Genomic DNA, 19,981 nt, shown 5'->3' with positions numbered 1-19,981 from the left:
GCAGCTGTGCATGGTAGCCAATCAGCTTTTAACTTTGGCTTGTTTAAATAAACTTTGACAAAAAAACTTTGAAGGTGATTGGTTTCTATGCAGAGCTGAACCAGATTTAGCACTCTCCAATTTTTGTAAATCAACCCCTAAGTGTACCCAATGTGTCTATTCTACTTAAAGTGATTGTAAAGGTTAATAACAAACATGTTATACTTACCTGCTCTGTGCAAGGGTTTTGCACAAAGCGGCCCTGATCCACCTTTTCTGGGGTCCCCCAGCGGTGCTCCTGGCTCCTCCCCTTCATCAAGTGCCCCCACGGAGAGCCGATTTCCATTGGGGCACTCGTGCGGGCGCGCTCCTGAGTCCTGCTGCAGCCATTTACACAAACAGAAGGACTCGGCCCCGCCCCCGGCTCTTGAGTAACTGGATTTGATTGACAGAAGTGGGAGCCAATGGCTCCTGCTGCCATCAATCTGTCCAATGAGGACTCGAGACAGCGGCTGGAGCTGCTTGGCTCGTTTCTCTTCGATGGAATGCACGGGTTCAGGTAAGTAAAGGGGGGGCTCTGGGGGGCAGCTGCAGCACAGAAGGTTTTAAGGTGAAAAACCATGAGACTTTACAACATTGTTCATTTAAAGACATCTATAAAAAAAAAAAAAAAAACGCTTCAAAGTAATAAATTATTGTAGTCAACATCACATACTTTGTGTTTGTTGTGTGAAGAGGACATCAAATATCTTTAGGGCACACTATGACATACAGAAGTAGTTAAGTAGCTTGTTTGTTTGTCTTATGTGAGAGAAAGTAGGATGAATGGATTTTGAGATTAAACGGATAGGGATAACTGCATGCTATTGCTGCAAAATATGCAAATGACCTGATTTTACTGGCCTCAAAACTAATAATAGCAATTGATACCAATACTATTACTGGTACAAATATTGTATATTACTAAGACTGGTACTTTTTTGCTAAAATTACTATTTGTACTTTCTCAATAAAAACTTGCATTTGTGAAACAAAAACCAGTCTTTATTTTACATAGCTACATAGTTCGTAAGGTTGAATAAAGACACCAGTCCATCATGAGTGAGTGTGGGTGAAAATCTACAATTGTCCCTATCCCTATACATTATGTCTCATTAAGATGCTCATCTATTATTATCATTTATTTAAGGTACCCATATAGCGCTGTCAATTTACGCAGCAATCCACACATACATCACACGCTCATGTTAGTCCCTACCCTCAAGGAGCCCACAATCCAAGGTCCACAACTCACATTCATATACTAGGGCCAATTTTTTGGACAGAAGCCAATTAACCTACCAGCATGTCTGTGGAGTGTGGGAGGAAACCGGAGTACCCAGAGGAAACCCACTCAGGCACAGTGAGAACATGCAAACTCCAGGCAGGTAGTGTTGTGGCTGGGATTTGAACCAGCAACCCTTTTTACTGCTAGGCAAGAGTGCTACCCATTTCACATTGGTAATGTAGCCATCTGTCATCACCAGATTAGAGGAGATTTTTTTTCTTTAGATTAAAAAACACCCCTAATGAAAGGCAAACTACTTACAGACCAAGGAACACATTTTACAGCTCATTTCATGGCAAAATATTTTCAAACAAAAAATATCCCCACATGCTACTATTCCAATTTTACAGAAAAGAGAGGGGTAGCTCTTTGTCTGTCCCAGCAGATGCCTTTTATGGATACAAAAGTAATATGTGACCTAAAGGATGATATCTCTTAGTGAAGGGATGTTTGTTTGAAAACCCTGCCATATTCATAATTTATTATGCATCCAATTTAGGGCAACTACAATCCTTCTCCAAATTTATTTTGGAACCTTCACCCCGAAACATAAGGAGCTCTTATAATATCAGGAGACTCTAACTTAGCCTTAGATCTTATTCTGGACAAAACTATTACCCCAACTAATAAAAATACTCGCAAAGGAAGCCACAATTTAGCAGATTTTCAATACCAAATTTGCATGATCGATGTCCAGAGGGAAGCTATCCTTGAAAACAAAACAATAAAGCATGCATTGGTGTTATTAAAGTTTTAGCTACTGTATATGAAGGTAATCTTTCCTAGAACAATACATGCATTATGACCAAAATAAACTATATTCACATTAGACAGGCCGCTGACCAAACAGGCAAAACATTAGCCCTATTATCAGCCTTACACTCTAATTAGGACTTCTCAGTCCCCAGAGATGCAATGCTTTTTCCCTTGACCTACATTAAGATGGTAACAAGTCTTTCCTTGGACTACTTTTTCTCCACATCAGAAGCCATGGGCATGGGGTCTCAATATCTACACATAGTACTTGAAGAGGACCTTCATCCTAAATGGCATATTGTACTGCCCTGCCTCCTCACCCCTCCCTCTCTTACAAACTGATTTTTTTAAAAGTGATTATTTGTGCTGCAAGCCAGCACTTTAGCAATTCTTGCCTAGGTGAGAATTTCTGCCAGGCCCCTGCATGCAAAGACTCAAAATATGGCATTGTGGTCATTATATACACACATCAAAAAAGTACTGACTCTCGGGGGCAGAGTGACAATTTCCGGGACAGATGACTCAAAGTTCCAACAAGTCTCTGAAGATATGGTTACTCCATGCCCAGTAGTCCCGGCCATAGTCAACGGAAAGAGGATTCATGTTTGGTCAGTGCCGAACTCGGACCACCCTGGAGCCCTAAGCAAAATTCTGGTAAGGGGCCCTGTACCTGACCCGTGATGCCGTGAGCTATGTAAACCATTTGCCATTGCCACACAGTCACACCTGACACTTCAGTGCTCCCAATACAATCCTCCCTCCTTCAGAGTCCTCAGAGAGCCCCCCCCCTTACACCAGGGTCCCCAGAGAGCCCCCCCCCTTACACCAGGGTCCCTAGAGAGCCCCCGAGAGCCCCCCTTACACCAGGGTCCCAAGAGAGCCTCCCGTTACATTAATGTCCCCGGAGAGGCTTCCCTCTTACATTAGTGTCCCCAGAGAGCCCCTCCTTACACAGGGTCCCCAGAGAGCCCCCCCTCTTACATTAGTGTCCCCAGAGAGCCCCCCTTACACCAGGGTCCCAAGAGAGCCTCCCCTTACATTAGTGCCCCCAGAGAGCCTTCCCTCTTATATTAGTGTCCCCAGAGAGCCCCTCCTTACACAGGGTCCCCAGAGAGCCCCCCTCTTCATTAGTGTCCCCAGAGGGCCACCTCTTACATCAGTGTCCCCAGAGAACCCCCCCTCTTACATTAGTGTCCCCAGAGGCCCCCCTCTAACATCAGTGTCCCCAGAGGGGGCCCCGCCCTTACATTAGTGTCCCCAGAAAGCCCCCCCCTTACATCAGGGTCCCCAAACAGCTGACTACCCCACATGCAGAGGTTCCCCTGTACCTGGCTGGTGGAGGTGAGAGGCGGCGATCAGCAGCTCTATGGTGTCCACAGGCAGGGGGATCTCCCTGGGGCTAGTAGTTCTATCTCTGAATGTATACAGTGGAGAGGGGAGGGGCCTCTGTCCCGGGTATCATCAACAGTGTTCAAGCAGAGTGAAAGTGAAACTGATACCTGCCCGGGTCAGAGGCCCCTACCTTCTCCTCTCCACTGTATAAACTGACACTTGAGAGAGTACTACAAGCCTTAGGGAGATCCCCGCCCACACAGGCACCATAGAGCTGCCGATCGCCGGCTTCCACCTCCTCCCACCTCTCCCCACTGCACTATAAACGGCCAGCCAGAGGTGCAGGGAGGATGCTGGGTCTTGCTCCCCACAGCGGTATAACGGAAGGGCCCAGTCGCAAACCCCTAAAGTTCCGCCACTGCATGTTGTAAACATTAATTGATGTGCTAATACACAAGGGGGAGGCGGGACCTCGAGTAATTTGCGGGGCCCTACGCAGCTTGCGTAGTGAGCGTATAGGGCGGATCGGCTCTGTGTTTGGTTGACACCAGGTCGGTGGTGACCGTCATGGAATATAATTTCTATGGTGACCGTCATGGAATATAATTTTTACGTGCAAAAATTTGGAGGATGGAAACTAGACCTCTGCTGGGTGTCCCTCCGAGCAGCCAATAAACTACCCATCCTGGTCAAGGGCATCACCTGGGTAAGAATTCGATTTGAGGACCAGGTGGTAGAGAGGGTCAGAGCAGTTGTGACCCATAACCCCGCAGTGCCTGTGGTGCTGGGCATGAATGTTTTGAAAGACCTAGGCAAATATGAACATTCGGGACTATGGGCCGTGGCTGCTGCCTGCGAGCAGTGTGGCTCAGGGTACTTCAGGCTTATGAGGCCCAACACAGCACAACAAAGGAGCAAAAAGGGCAGGTGGGGTGGTTTTCACACCCCTGAAGCAAAGTGGGGGCTCACAGGAGGCTACATGGGGCCACCATTATGGTAGAACCCTGCAAGGACCCTGTGACACCAGGGGAATGGTTGGTGGGTCGTACCTTATCAAAGGTTCACCCTGGAAGAGTGTTGGTACAGTTTGTCAATCTAGGGATAACACCCATCTTGCTACCCTGACACGCTGTACCCTGTCACTGCATCACTGAGGCCCAGTTGGGGTGGAAGTGGTATGCGCTCCCTTACAGGCGGCTATGGCTTCTTGGAATGAGATCCAATACGAGTCCCTATTGAGGCAGCTGGACATTACTTTTGAAGACTTTTCCTTATCTCAGCAGAGACTGCTCCACCAACTACTGGAAAAGCACTTGTTGTTGTTTGCCTCAAGTCCTGTGGATTACAGGTTTACTGAAGCCATTGACCATACTATTCATACCATCTGAGAGCAGTACCAACACATTCCCCCAGCACTGTGCCAAGAGGTCAAGGATTTACTTTGCAACATGTTACAAAGTGGAGTGGTCCAGGAAAACCACAGCCTCTGGACTGCTCCCATCATACTGGTGACCAAGAAAGACAGCAGTCTACGGTTCTGTGTGGACTATCGCAATCTGAACGCATGCACCCACCGGAACGCTTTCCTCGAGTTGAGGAATCCTAATGGCCCTTGGACAAGCCAAGTTTTTCTCCACCTTTTGACCTGGTCAGTGGTTACTGGCAAGTTCATGTATGACACCAAGACCAGGAGAAGACTGCCTTTTTAACATTGGTAAAGAACACCAATCATGCCAGAGGAAGCAAGATGGAGCCCAAGTTGAAGTGCACCTCGTATCAAGTGGTGGGACAGCCTTTCCTACCTACCCTGGTCTATGACCTAGTCTCATAGGGGCCTGACCCCGTGAAAAATAGACTGCATCAAAACATGCTGAAACCTTTTGTGCTAAGTGGTGACTTCTCCAGGAGGCAATTACTGGTTCCTGCCGCCCCTCATACTCGAGTCTCTGGCCTCTTAAAACTTAGAGCCTGGAGACATCGATGTTGAAAACCTGGAGGAACCATCTACCCCATTCGGTACCACAGACTGTACTGACTTATCCAAGGATTTAACCATAGACTTAGATGAAGGAAAGTTAGAAGGCACGCTTGGTCTCCTACCGCCTGAGGCCCCCAATCATTACTTGCTGAGGAACCTTTGCCACGTGACTCTACCAAAAATCATAGGAGCCAGTGCCATTTAAAGACTAAACGTGGACAGTTCCCTGCAAGATATTCTGATATTATGCCTTAACTCTGTTTGTACTTTTACCACAGTTATTGTTATAACCATGTTGCAATGCCAAGGACAGCATCTCTTAAAGAGGGAGGAGGCAGGTTGCACTCACCCGCAGCGGTCCTGCAGCTGGAGAGGATGTCAAGGGGAACAGAGTTCCTCTATGGTTTCCTGGGTCAGTGGGGAATCGATCCAGTTGGATGCTGCCATCCCATGTGACTCTGGCAGCCATCTTGGTTGTGGCAGAGCCTATTTAAGGCAATGGCTTCCAGATTTGGTGTGCTTTATGCGAGTCAGTAGTGTTGGGAAAGGTACCCCGCCTATTAGGAACAGTGCTAGTGGTAGAGAAAGGTTCCTGACAAGGAGGGAAAGCTTAGGGTCGCAACTTCTCTGGGCTTAATCCCACTTGGGCACAAGATGGCCAGGCCGCATTCCGCTCTCATAACAGACGCTGTCAACTCAGCTGATACTTGCTGTCTTCACATGGTGGAAACAGTGAGTGCACCCAGTTAGGCAGGCGTCCCACTGGGTTTGTTGTGAACTACCTCTGCATTACTTCAATACAACTTGTTCACTGAACCTAACTGTGTGAATTACTGCTACCGCACATGCTGCTATTGAGAACACTTGGAGGGGGGGACACAGGATTTCAAGCGGGGGACCCAAAAATAAGAGGATCAAGGCTGATCTGTGCAAAACCATTGCACAGAGCAGGTAAGTATAACATGTTTGTTATTTAAAAAAAGACAACCTTCAGAATCACTTTAATGCATGGGTACACATGCCTGGTAGAAAGGTTTCAAATATGAAAGGTTAAAAACATAAAGCATCACACAAGTTACAGACTGAACCTTACAGTGAACTTCAGCATAGGCAAATAATGTGTAAATATAGGAGGGATTCTTACTTAAAAGTGTACTTTGTGTATTTCTTCAAGACACTGTATATGCAGTATTCCAGCATGAACCTTTGCCTCTGTGCAGGAGCTTCCTTTAATAAAGAACAGTCACTGCTGCTTTTTTTTTTTTTGCAGAATATCTGCTCTTGTACCCTGTGGCGTCGCTAGGGGGTGGCTTTTGGGGCTATAGCCCCGAATCTGGGGCCCATAGCCCCGAGTCTCTGCAGGGGTCCCCAAGGGGAGGGGAGGCTCTCTGGGGACCTTGATGTAAGTGGGGGGCTCTCTGGGGACCCTGATTTAGGGGGAAGCTCTCTGGGGACCCTGATTTAAGGGGGAGGCTCTCTGGGGACCCTGATGTAAGGGGGAGGCTCTCTCTGATGCAAGGGGAAGGCTCTTTGGGGACCCTGATGCAAGGGGGAGGCTCTCTGGGGACCCTGATGCAAGGGGGGCTCTCTGAGGATATATACACACACACACACGCGTATATTATATACATGTGTATGCCCGCCCAAGCGTATGACTTTCTTTACTACGGTGCTATGGGCTCTAGTGTACTTTGTGTATTTCTTCAAGACACTGTATATGCAGTATTCCAGCATGAACCTTTGCCTCTGTGCAGGAGCTTCCTTTAATAAAGAACAGTCACTGCTGCTTTTTTTTTTTTTTTGTGCAGAATATCTGCTCTTGTACCCTGTGGCGTCGCTAGGGGGTGGCTTTTGGGGCTATAGCCCCGAATCTGGGGCCCATAGCCCCGAGTCCCTGCAGGGGTCCCTGCAGGGGAGGGGAGGCTCTCTGGGGACCTTGATGTAAGTGGGGGGCTCTCTGGGGACCCTGATTTAGGGGGAAGCTCTCTGGGGACCCTGATTTAAGGGGGAGGCTCTCTGGGGACCCTGATGTAAGGGGGAGGCTCTCTCTGATGCAAGGGGAAGGCTCTTTGGGGACCCTGATGCAAGGGGGGCTCTCTGGGGACCCTGATGTAAGGGGGGCTCTCTGAGGATATATACACACACACACGCGTATATTATATACATGTGTATGCCCGCCCAAGCGTATGACTTTCTTTACTATGGTGCTATGGGCTCTAGCCCCAGATCTTTTGTAGACCCAGCAATGCCCCTGCTTGTACCCCTACTGTAGTTATCTGTAAGGCAGTGTATAGTAGGGAGGAATGCTGGGTAATGCTGGCTACTTCCCACAGCTTAGCTTCCTGCTCAAGTTACAGTATGTGCAGCTCTGAAATGATGCTACCGCTGCTTTTATATGGTATTAGCTTGGTTTGCATGGGCTTTTGAGGCACATTTATATGGCTTGTAGTCCTTTCTATCTTTAGTTCTATGGTCAGGAGGCTTGACTGGATGTGAGGAGGATTCCAGTCAACATATAGCAGGATGCAAAGAATCCTGTGAAACTGTGGAATGTCTCCCTGTTGTTTCTCTAACATCACTGGTGTCATCACCATATTTGATATAATACCTATAAATGGTGTATGATGAAATTAGGTACTAAAATAGCATTGTGCATATTGTGAAGGTGAAACTATAAGCGTAACTCGAGGTAAACAGCTATAAACATAGTTAAATACACATGTTTTTTTACAAACTAAAGAACTGAAAGTTTTGTCCAGCAAATCTTGAGATTTACACTACCAAACTGCATTGCTAAACTGGTGATCGTACTTCTCTCTACTGAAGATAAGCAATACAGCTTGGTCCTTCCACTGCCCTGTGATTGGACAGTAAAGGAGCAGCAACATTCTTTTGGGGTACTTTTCCTCTTTGACTTGTTCTACTTGCTAGCACATATGCACACATCAGAGCTGATTGGCTTAGCATGAAACCCCTCTACTGTCTATTACAATGTAAAATCAACTGTATAGGGGATTACAAGAGGCTGAGTTGCTTTTCCATTAACCGGAGGCCACAGCCTCAGCCTTCTTTGAGTAGATCCTACTTTAATATTTTAAGTTATAGGATGTAGAAAGTTAGCTAGGGATTTGTCAGGGACTTTAACAAAGAAGCACTCTACCAATTCACTGCAAATACCCTTAAAAATTCATTGTTGTCAGAGCATACTACTTGCATTATTTTTCCTCTTTGTGAACAGAATCTCATCTTTTTCTACACTTAGCCTTCCAAAACAGTTCCCTGATGCACACTTGGATTATAAAATTCCTCCAGTCCACTGCAATCATGTGACTCATCTTCAGTTACTTCTCACACCATGGTACAAAATTTCAAAAAGGTAGGGTATAGGTCAGCTCCAAAAAAATAAACACAAAAAATAATTGTACCAACATCCCTAAAAGATGGTAGAACAGAGAAGTAGAGAGTGTGGGACTTTAACCACTTCCCTACCCGCCTATAGACATATGACGTCCACAGATGGGATCTCCCATCCTGGGTGGATGTCATATGACGGCCTCCGGTTCCCGGCCACCTAGGGGGCGCGCACGCGCCGCGTTGCTCGGGACCCGGTGCGTGTGCCCGGTGGCCGCGATTGCCCATTAACCGGGCCGGACCGTGGATCTGTGTGTGTAAACACACAGATCCACGTCCTGTCAGCTCAGAGGAGAGCGATCTGTGTTCCCAGAACGGAGGAACACTGATCGGTCTCCTCCCCTTGTACGTCCCCTCCCCCTACAGTTAGAAGCATTCCCTAGGAAACACATTTAACCCCTCCCCACCCCCTAGGTTAACCCCTTCACTGCCTGTCACATTTACACAGTAATCAATGCAATTTTATAGTATTGATCGCTGTATAAATGTGAATGGTCCTAAAAATGTGTCAAAAGTGTCCAATGTGTCCGCCATAATGTCGCAATCACAAAAAAAAATTGCGATTGGCACACAGATATTGAATTGAATTCAGCTGAGGCTTTGACGTGCATGCATGTGTATAGAAAATTTCAGAAGGACAATGTTTGTCACCAGGCAGGCCACACAGTGAAGATTATGCTAGATCAGTATTGTAGGTACCTATAATATACTAAAAGATTGAGAGAAATGTTAGGAAAAGGATAAGCTCTCCAAAAGTGTATTTAACCTGTATTTTTAATATTATTCCGAAAGACTGTTCGGAGCAAGTGATAAGGTTTATATTGGTTGTCTGCTATCTCTGCTAGGCATACATTACTTTTTTGCCAAATTAATCTACATAAAATGTGGAGTGGATATTAACCCCTTAAGGTCCACCCTATAGCTATTTTACTACTACAGGGTGGCACCTCTGCCCTGGAACAAGTATATACACGTCATCCGACTCTTCTGGATAGGGAGCATGCATGCCACAATGTCCGCCGGCACCTGCTGATTATCAGGCAGAGAGGCAGAACGGCGGTCTGCCTATGTAAACAAGGCAGATTGCCATTCTGACAGGAGGGAAGAGATGACATTTGTATCCCTGCAAAGCAAGGAATACATTTCATCTCTTCCCCTAGTAAAAGCACCTCCCACACTGTAGTAAAACATTGGTTAGGCACACAGTTAACCCATTGCTCGCCCCTGATGTTACCCCTTCCCAGCCAGTGTCATTAGTACAGTGACAGTGCATATTTTTTTAGCACTGATCACTGTACTGGTGTCACTTGTCCCCAAAAAGTGTCAGTTAATGTCAGAATGTCCACTGCAATATCTCAGTCCCACTATAAGTTGCTGATTGCCATTATTACTAGTAAAAAAGAAAAACAAAAATCCCATAGTTTGTAGATGTTCCAACTTTTGCGCAAACCAATCATTATCCGCTTATTGAGATTTTTTTTTACCAAAATTTGTAGCAGAATACATATCGACCTAAATTTAGGAAGAAATTTGATTTTTTAGATTTGTTTATTGGATAGGTTTTATAGAAGAAAATACATTTTTTTTTTCAAAATGGTTGGTTTTTTATAGTGCAAAAAAAAAAAAAAAAAACTCAGAGGTGATCAAATACCACCAAAAGAAAGCTCTATTTGTGGGAAAAAAAGGACATACATTTTATTTGGGTACAGCGTTGCACGACCCCACAGTTATCAGCTAACGCAGTGCCATATCACAAAAAATGGCCTGGTCATAAAGGGGAGTAAATCTTCCAGAGGTCAAGTGGTTAAAGTGGGAGTAAACTCCCATCCATGATTTTTACCTATAGGTAAGCCTGAGGCTTACCTATATAGTAGGTACTGTAAATATCTCCTAAATGTGCACAGTTTAGGAGATATTTACTGTACATACAGTGTATCTCAACTCCAGTCCTCAAGGCGCCCCAACAGGTCATGTTTTCAGGATTTCCCTCAGATGAAACGGCTGTGGTAATTACTAAGGCAGTGAAACTGATCAAATCACCTGTGCAAAATAATGGTAAGCCTGAAAACATGACCCGTTGGGGCGCCTTGAGGGCTGGAGTTGAGAATCACTGCTCTAGAGCCTTCCTATGGTTTCTAAAAAATTCTTATTGTATTAAGAATTATATGTTTTCTTGATGAAAAGTGGAACAACTACTGTATTAATCGGCGTATAACACGCACTTTTTTCCCCTTAAAATCAGGGGAAAATCGCGGGTGCGTGTTATACGCCGATCCCCTGCGATCCGGAGCTGCCAGATCTTCAAAATCGCCGACCGCGATTTGAAAATGGCGCCGCCGGCGCCGAAATACACAGAGCCGCCAGATCTTCTCGGCCACTTTCGGCTTCACTCGAGCGCCGCCCGAACCTAGCCGAGTGTACTCGGCTAGGTTCGGATAGCTCCACTCACAGTCACGCCCATCCCGGGCGGGACTACGAGTGGAGCCGAAAGTGAACGAGAGCCGTCGAGAAGAGCCGAGGACCGGCTCTGTGTATTTTGGCGCCGGCGGTGCCATTTTCAAATCGCAGTCGGCGATTTTGAAGCCCAGGATGGCGGGATCACAGGATCGAAGGCTGCACTGGGGCAAGGCTGCACTGGGGCAAGGCTGCACTGGTGAAGGCTGCACTGGGGCAAGGCTGCACTGGTGAAGGCTGCACTGGGGCAAGGCTGCACTGGGGAAGGCTGCACTGACAAGGCTGCACTGGGGAAGGCTGCACTGACAAGGCTGCACTGGGGAAGGCTGCACTGACAAGGCTGCACTGGGGAAGGCTGCACTGACAAGGCTGCACTGAGGAAGGCTGCACTGACAAGGCTGCACTGGAGAAGGCTGCACTGGGGAAGGCTGCACTAAAAAGGCTGCACTGACAAGGCTGCACTGACAAGGCTGCACTGACATGGCTGCACTGACAAGGCTGCACTGACATGGCTGCACTGACAAGGCTGCACTGACAAGGCTGCACTGACATGGCTGCACTGGGGCAAGGCTGCACTGAGAAGGCTGCAATGATGGGCATTTAAATGTAAGTTTTTTTCCCTTCAACTTCCCTCCTAAAAGTTTTTTTTTCCTTAAAATTCCCTCCTAAATTGGGGTGCATGTTATACGCCGGTGCGTGTTATACGCCGATAAATACGGTATCTATCTATCTAAACAACAGAATAGAAAAAAATACCAAGAAACTTGGTTTAAAATATATTTAGAATTAGAGGATATTATCATTTATTGAAATATGATTAATTTGAGGGATTAAAAAGTATGTAGTTATGAGGTCCCTGTATATTTGTGTAGAAGGAGTTGGCACTAAACACAGCTGCTACTGATCAAATGTTGTTAACAGAGACATCTTGTGGTGAAAATCCATATTGCAGGCTTGACTAAAATAAGGTCATTCTCTTATTTATAGGAATTTTCTCACTCATGCCTATCCCTTGTTTTGTTAAAGTATAACTGAAGGCAGTATCTTCCTTTTAGTTTTGGATAAAGTGGTGAGTAATTAGTACACCTGTCAGGTATTATTGCTGTCTGTGCCCCTGTTAGGTAGATTCACTCTCTCTATTTGTCACGTTTACTGTTTACATCATCAAACATGAAAGTAAAAAAAAAAAGCCAAATGTTGCATTGTCAACAGAACAGAAATAGAAGGGATATCTTCCAGTGGGGACACCAGTTCTGTTGACCCCGGAGACAGCCAGGGATTCCCTCACATGTCCTCTCACTTCCTGTTTTGGCTATGGGAGAGGAAGTGAAGGGAAATCTCTCCGATGGAAACCAAATGGCAAAAAAAAAAAAAAGGCAGGGGTTATAACCCTCCTTTACTCTATCCAAAACTGAAATAAAAAGTTTTGCCTATAGTTCTATTTTAAGTGAGCATTTTTCTGACATGCTACATTAACCACTTGCCCCGCGTACATATACTGCGTGGTGGCGTCTCTCCTGCGTGAAATCGTGTACAGGTAGGTGAGTTCGCACCTCTGGGCACAGCGGGAGCCAATCAGTGGGTCCGTGTCCGCTGGGACCTGCCGATCATTCAGAGAGATGTAGAACAGTGATCTGGCTATGTAAACAAGGCAGATCACTGTTCTGCTAGTAGAGGAGACAGAAATCCTGTGTTTCTGCTAAGCAAGATCACAGATATCTGTCTTCCCACAGCCAAAGCACCCCCTGCCCCCCCTCCAGTTAGAAAGCACTCCCTAGGAGCACATTTAACCCTTTGATCACCCCTGATGTTAATCCCTTCCCTGCCAGTGTCATTAGTACAGTGACAGTACATTTTTTTAGCACTGATCACTGTATTGGTGTCACTGGCCCTCAAAAAGTGCCACATTAGTGTCAGATTTGTCCACCCGCAATTTGGCAGTCCCACTAAAAATCGCTGATTACCACCATTACTAGTAAAAAAAAAAAAAAAAAAAAAAGAAAAAATTCCATAAATCTATCCTATAGTTTGTAGACGCTATAACATTTGTGCAAACCAATCAATATACTCTTATTCAGTTTTTTTTTTTACCAAAAAGCAATGTAGCAGAATACATATTGGCCTAAAATGATAAAGAAATTTGATTTTTTACATTTTTTTGTTGGGTGTGTTTTAAAGCAGAAAGTAAAAAAATTTTTTATTTTTTCAAAATTGTCATTTTTTTTTGTTTATAGTGCATAAAATAAAAACCGCAGAGGTGACTGAATAGCACCAAAAGAAAGCTCTATTTGTGGGAAAAAAAGGACATCAATTTTATTTGGATACAGCATCGCATCACCGCGCAATTGTCAGTTAAAGTATGCCATATCCCAAAAAATGGCCTGGTCATGAAGGGGGTAAACCTTCCAGAGCGGAAGTAGTTAAGTGATATAAAAGCTCTTCTATTCTTTCGTTTTATCTCCATAAGCTGCAAAGCGAGTTACACATACACATTTACTATTGATTTTTTTTTTTTAGCTCTTAGCTTGGTTTGTAACACTCCTGTAATTAGAATAAAACCATTTTTAGAACATGTATTTTTTTATATAAATCTTTTTATTAGTTTTACAGTGCAGTACAACAGTATGTAGCAGAATCTCTGACCTCTTCCAGTCTAATGGGAACCTTGAAGGCCACAGATAGCTGACATGCTTCAATAAGTGGTGGGTTGTGAGGCATAGTGGGTGCAAAGGTGGTAAAAGTCATTGGGCGCCAGACACTTCTTGGATGTAAAAGGGGTTTTAATTCTTTGACAGTCCTTTTTATATTTTGTAGGGGAAAGAGGGTTAGGGCCAGGACACCCTTAAGTAGTTGCAATTTCAAATGGCAGACTCTGAAACTTCAACAAGAGAACAGCCATACAGGGAAAGGCCCCAGCAAGGTGCCACTTCTGCACGTGCAGGATGGCTGTCTTATATGGCAACAGTACTTAAACAGTTCCTAACTCAAATTAACAGTTCTGTCAGCTGTACTACAACTTCTTCTTGTAGTTCTTTAGCCCCTTGAGGTCCCGATCTCTCACTGGACCCTCTGATTCACTGACTCTGAATCCTGTGAGCTCCTCAAGGCTTTTGCGGTGGTATCACCCTCAAGCTTCACGCATGCTTCCCTGCTGGGTCCCTAGCTTGGCACTTCGGATACCTTGAAGCTTCCCCTCTGCTGACCAGCTCAGTCCCTAGCTTGATACACAAGGCTACTCTGCAAGCATCACCTCCACTGGTTGGGTCCCTGACTTGATCACCACCTGAAGTTTCCCAATTCTCCACCGTGCCCGTTTGTGAGAATACTGCTCCGGTACGTGCTTCAGTTACTCACTGTGGTTCCTGGTAAAGGCGATTGATCCCTTTGTGGCGACAGCTTCCCTTCTACCTCCGATCACTGACAGATTCTGCGACCGACAGAACTGTCATTTTTGGTTGGACTGCAAGCCGCAGTCCCAACCCTGCGCTGTCCTCTTACTTGTGGATAGGCCCTCACACAGCCTGGCAGCCTGATGCCACCGGGATAGACCCAATCTCAGCAGCCCGGGGGGTATGACACAAGTCCACCCAGATGGCGGTCCGGATGTTCTTTATTAAGACAATTTCCAACATACAACATAGAAAAACACTTTGCACAATATATCTATAGAAATCTTTTCATTAACATACACCACACTAACCCCCCCACCCCCCACCCCTACCCCGAGAAAACACACCGGGTCCTTGATCATGTCCTCTTCAAAAGAGAAAAGAAAGAAAAAAGCCCACCCACTTGCCTACCCATAACCAAAATGCAATTTGTGCAAAACATTATTCAAAGTATGATTAAGAAGGGGGCTTTACCGTGCCCTATTACGTGTGTCAAACAACCAACAATACAAAAAAATATATATATTAAAAAAAAATATATATATGTATAAAACATTAAAAAAATAAATAAATACATAAATAAAGTGTATAATTTCAAATTACTATGTTTGTGTCCTATTGTGTTTAGTGTTTTAATTCAATATAATAACACTCTACTATTTCATTTTTATACCTCTTCTCATTTCAGTCTACCCTTCTTTATGTGATTCCATTACGTTTCACCCAACCCGTGCCTAATTTACTATTATAACTTATTCTCTTCCTTTAATGACATCAATCATCTCTAAACTGTGCCTCCCAGAGGAGGAACAAAGAAACAAAAAAAACAACGCAAAAAAAATAAAATAGAATAAAAAACCCCACCTCCTCCCAATTTCCCCCACCAGATACATCCTGTAGACTATCCGATCCATAACGTAGCATTGGCCCCAAAAGGGTTTAATCCACCCCTATTTCTGAGGAGTAATACAGCCACCCTGCCCATCTATCTTTAAATTTATTCTGTTGGTGTTTAACCATATGTATCCATCTCTCTGCTTCCATTATTTTTTCATTTGGCTGCATTTAGCAAATGGGGAGTAACGCTTCTCTTATAAAACCTAGCAGATGATGGCATGCCATGAAAAAGAAAATGTAATGGAGAGAATTCTATAGGTCTAAGTGTCATAGTCTTAATCCAAGGGGCTATCTCCTCCCAGAAAACTGTAATCATTGGGCAATTCCACCATAAATGCAAAAATGAACCCCTTTGGTTACATCCCTTCCAGCAGTTAACATCCGCCGATGGATATATCTGAGCCAATCGAACCGGTGTACGATACCATCTTGTCAGGAACATATAAGACATCTCCTGTATATGGGAAATTATTGAAGTATGGTGTGTCGCTCCCATCACCCTTTTAATTTGCTCTGATGTAAAATTATAGCCCAGTTCGCTTTCTCATTCCCATATGAAGTAGGGGGTTGTCATATTTTGGGTGCTCATAACCAGCATATACATTCGAGACAACATATGACCCGCTCTGATAAGTTAACACACCATTTCTCAAAAGTAGTAAGCGGGTTCGCTGGCCTAATCTGGTGCTTCCACTTATTGAACAAGTCTGTCAGTTGATGGTATTTCCATACAGCCATTGGTACTTCCCCCAGTATTCAAACCAAATCCACCAATGGAAGCAATTTACCCTGTGGGGCCACGCCAGCGCAATTACCCTTCTCGTCCATTCCCCAGCGATCTAAACTACCTTTCTCTTCCCCCGGAGAAAACCAGGGAAATCCTTCCAATGCTGTTATAGGGGATATTGGGGGGGGGGGGGGGGGTAAACCTTCCCGTACTATTCATTCTATCCCAAATGGATAGTGTTATCTTCGTCAGTGGTGATGCATATTCCGACAACCCCCTATAAGAAACCAGAATCCAGGGGGCCAAGTTCCTACCGGCTAATGTTTTCTCCAAGGGCACCCAAATTTTACTATCAGAGTCATGGCACCAGTTCATTATACGAACCAGGGCCATGGCTCTGTAATAAAACGCTATATTCGGGGGTCCCACCCCACCCTCCCGTTTTGGTCTCCTCAAAATCTCATGTGCCAACCTGGGATGTTTATCTCCCCACACAAAGGTCATAAAAGCCGTTCGTATTTGTTTAAAGAATGTCTGTGGGAGTGTTATGGGTACGGTATGTAAAATGTAAATTAGCCTGGGAATTACACTCAGAGTATGACTTCTCCATATTTGCTCCACTTAAGTCTTTTATTATGGATACCATCAAGGGTCCATAGTTTAAATCATATAGGTGCTTTAGATCTGAAGAGATATAGATCCCTAAATAGAATATAGAATCAAGGCGCCAAACAAAAGGAAAAGATTGTTGCAAGGTGGTCTTCTTCCTCAAAGGCACATGGCTTGGCATCAACACTGATTTCTCAATATTTATTTTAAAATGAGATATAAGGCCAAACCTGTCTATTTCCAACATCAGTTCCGTCAGACTCTTGAGGAGAGGTACAACAGTAGATCATCTGCGTAAGCTGAGATCTTATGTTCCTTTGAACCAATGCAAATCCCCTTGATCTTCCCATTTCCCCTAATCATATGCAGAAAAGGCTCCAGCACCATAGCAAATAACAATGGGGACAGTGGGCATCCCTGCCTAGTCCCATTCTGTATCTCAAAATAATCTGATAGTCTACCATTAACTTTAAACCTTGCTCTAGGATCTGCATTCAGTGCCATCACCCATCCCATCATCTGCTCTCTCAGACCCATCCCCCTCAAAACTCCGACCATAAACTCCCACCCCACCCTATCGAATGCTTTTTCAGCATCCATTGAAATTATTACACTCGGGGTCTAGTTCGGTCCATTATGCATCCAATGCAATACATGCAGGGCCTGAATAGTATTATCTCTAGCCTCTCTGCCCTTCATAGACCCTGTTTGATCTGGGTGAATCAATTTAAGTATATGTTCTTGTAACTGTAGGGCCAGCATTTTAGCCAGGAGCTTAGTGTCAGAGTTAAGGAGGAAGAGCTGGCACAGCACTGAGGGTCTTTCCCCACCTTCCGGAGAACCGTCACGTAAGCCAACAGTGACTCTAGAGGCAATGGGTTAGAGACCAAGAAAGAGTTAAGATATCTACAAAGAGGAACCAACAGGACTGAGGAAAACTTTTTATAATACATATTTGTGAAACCATCAGGTCCCCGGGCTTTTACCTAATGGCAAAGGTCGCAATCGCTCTGCCCAGTTCTTCAATGGAGATTGCCTCCAAGGCCGCAGATGGAATGGCCTGTAGTGCTGAGGCCTCAAGATATTCCCGAATTCTATCCAAGCGTCCACTCTCCTCCGCTCCCACGGAAACTGAGTCTATGTTATATAGAGTCGCATAAAAGCAGTGAAACTCAGCTGCTATTGCTTGGGAGTCCACTATCTGCTTATCGCCTGTCTTTATAGTGTGAACATGGCGTGAATCCTGTTGTTTCTTTAGTTGTCTAGCCAATAGTCTCCCACTCTTATTCCCCTGTTCATAGAATCGGTGGGCAAACTATCTATGTTTATTTTGTTTTAAGTCTCCCCGCAGTTTCTCCAGTCTCTGCATGTCCCCAGGTTTTTAATGGGCCTTATGTTTAATTTCAAGTTTATGTATTTCCTTTAAGAGCCCAACCATTTCCTTCTGTCTCTATTTTTAATACGCGAACCCATTGAAATTAACTCCCCTCTGAAGACCGCCTTGTGTGCTTCCCATATCACTTGGTCGGACACCTCCTCTGATGTATTGGTCTCAAAATATAATGCCAATGTGCGGGACAAAGATTCCACATTCTGTTTAGCATGCAAAATAGATTCATTCAATCGCCATGTTCTTTCCAGGCACCCAATTGATGCCGGACATATCGTTAAACATATTGTTAAACCTATTGGAGCATGGTCTGGCATGGTGATTGATGAATTTACATAATTCCAATAATATTGATCGATCAATAACATATCGATCCTTGAATATACATTGTGTATTTTGGAGTAATAACTGAAATCCCTGTCATGCTTATGCAGTACCCTCCAACTGTCCACCAAATGCAGAGAGCGAAGGCCCTGTTTAACATATCTTAATGCCTTATAAGACACAAAGGTTTTCCAGGAACAATTGTCTAGACTAGGGTCCAAGGTAGTTTTAAAATCCCCTCCCATAACCAGTAAACCTTCCTGAAGCTTCTCCAAAATATCCAAAGTTTTAGATAAAAATTTAACTGTATGGCTATTGGGGGCATATATAGTAGCTAGGGTATAACATTGGCCCTGGATCTTCCCTTTAACAAAAAAGAAAGCGCGCCCACAGAATCTACTCGTATTTCTGTAGGTACTAGGGGACATTGTTTGTGTATAGCTATTGTAACTTCTCTAGCCCTAGGAATGGGTGAAGGTGCATGAAACCATTGATTATATGGAAAAAGAGGCATACGAGGGGTTGACCCTGCCACGAAGTGCATCAATTGCAAAAAAACTATCTGCCTTTATGTGACGCAGTTCATGCCAGAGGCGGCCCCTCTTACTAATTGAACAAAGCCCTCTCACATTATATGATACAATCCTCATTCTACCTGCCATTCTCTCATTACTCCCATGAGTCTCTTATTGTACTTCTGTGCCTGATCGGTGTCTGCGCCCAGCCTTCTGAGCTCTCTCACCCTGGATGCATCTGATGAGAAGAAAGAGGAGGAGAAAAGAAGAGAGAACAGAGGGGAACAAAAACAACTCTAGGCAATCTGCTCCTTTCCTCTTGGCCTTTTTCACTTTACACCACTACTCAGACATATCTTTTTATGACCGGATTATAGTCCTGTCTTATCCACGTCCACATCAATTGTCCGTCGACTTTTAACTGGCACTTGTTGCCATCACTCTGGTCGTTATAGTGATGGTTTGTATTTATTCAATCTCCAATCCGGAGAGCTCCAGCACCTCTATAAAGTGTTGCAAGTCATCTTTTGTTTTAAGTGTTGCTGTTTTCCCATTCCGGGTTGCCACAACTGTAAAGGGATATTCTCAGCGATATTTAACATCAGCTGCTTGTAGAACTTCCAACAAGGGGTTAATTATTTTGTGTTGCATAAGAGTTCTATATGATAAATCTTGAAATAAGGCTATTTGTGCACCTTCAAAATCAACAATGGATTTATTGCTGGCTGCTTTCATGATGGCTTCTTTCACTGGATATCTATGTAGTTTACAAATGACATGACATGGGGGCATGGGGCAAGGGCACGATGGACTCTGTCTATTTCAATCTTATCTTGTGCACATGGCCCCAAAATTAACTGGAACAGACTGATCACCTTTGGAAGCAATTCAAA

Source organism: Aquarana catesbeiana, linkage group LG03 (genome assembly GCF_042186555.1).
Source record: "Aquarana catesbeiana isolate 2022-GZ linkage group LG03, ASM4218655v1, whole genome shotgun sequence".
NCBI classification, from domain to species: domain Eukaryota; kingdom Metazoa; phylum Chordata; class Amphibia; order Anura; family Ranidae; genus Aquarana; species Aquarana catesbeiana.
The sequence above is the reverse complement of the archived record's forward strand: the minus strand, read 5'-3'. Positions refer to the sequence as shown.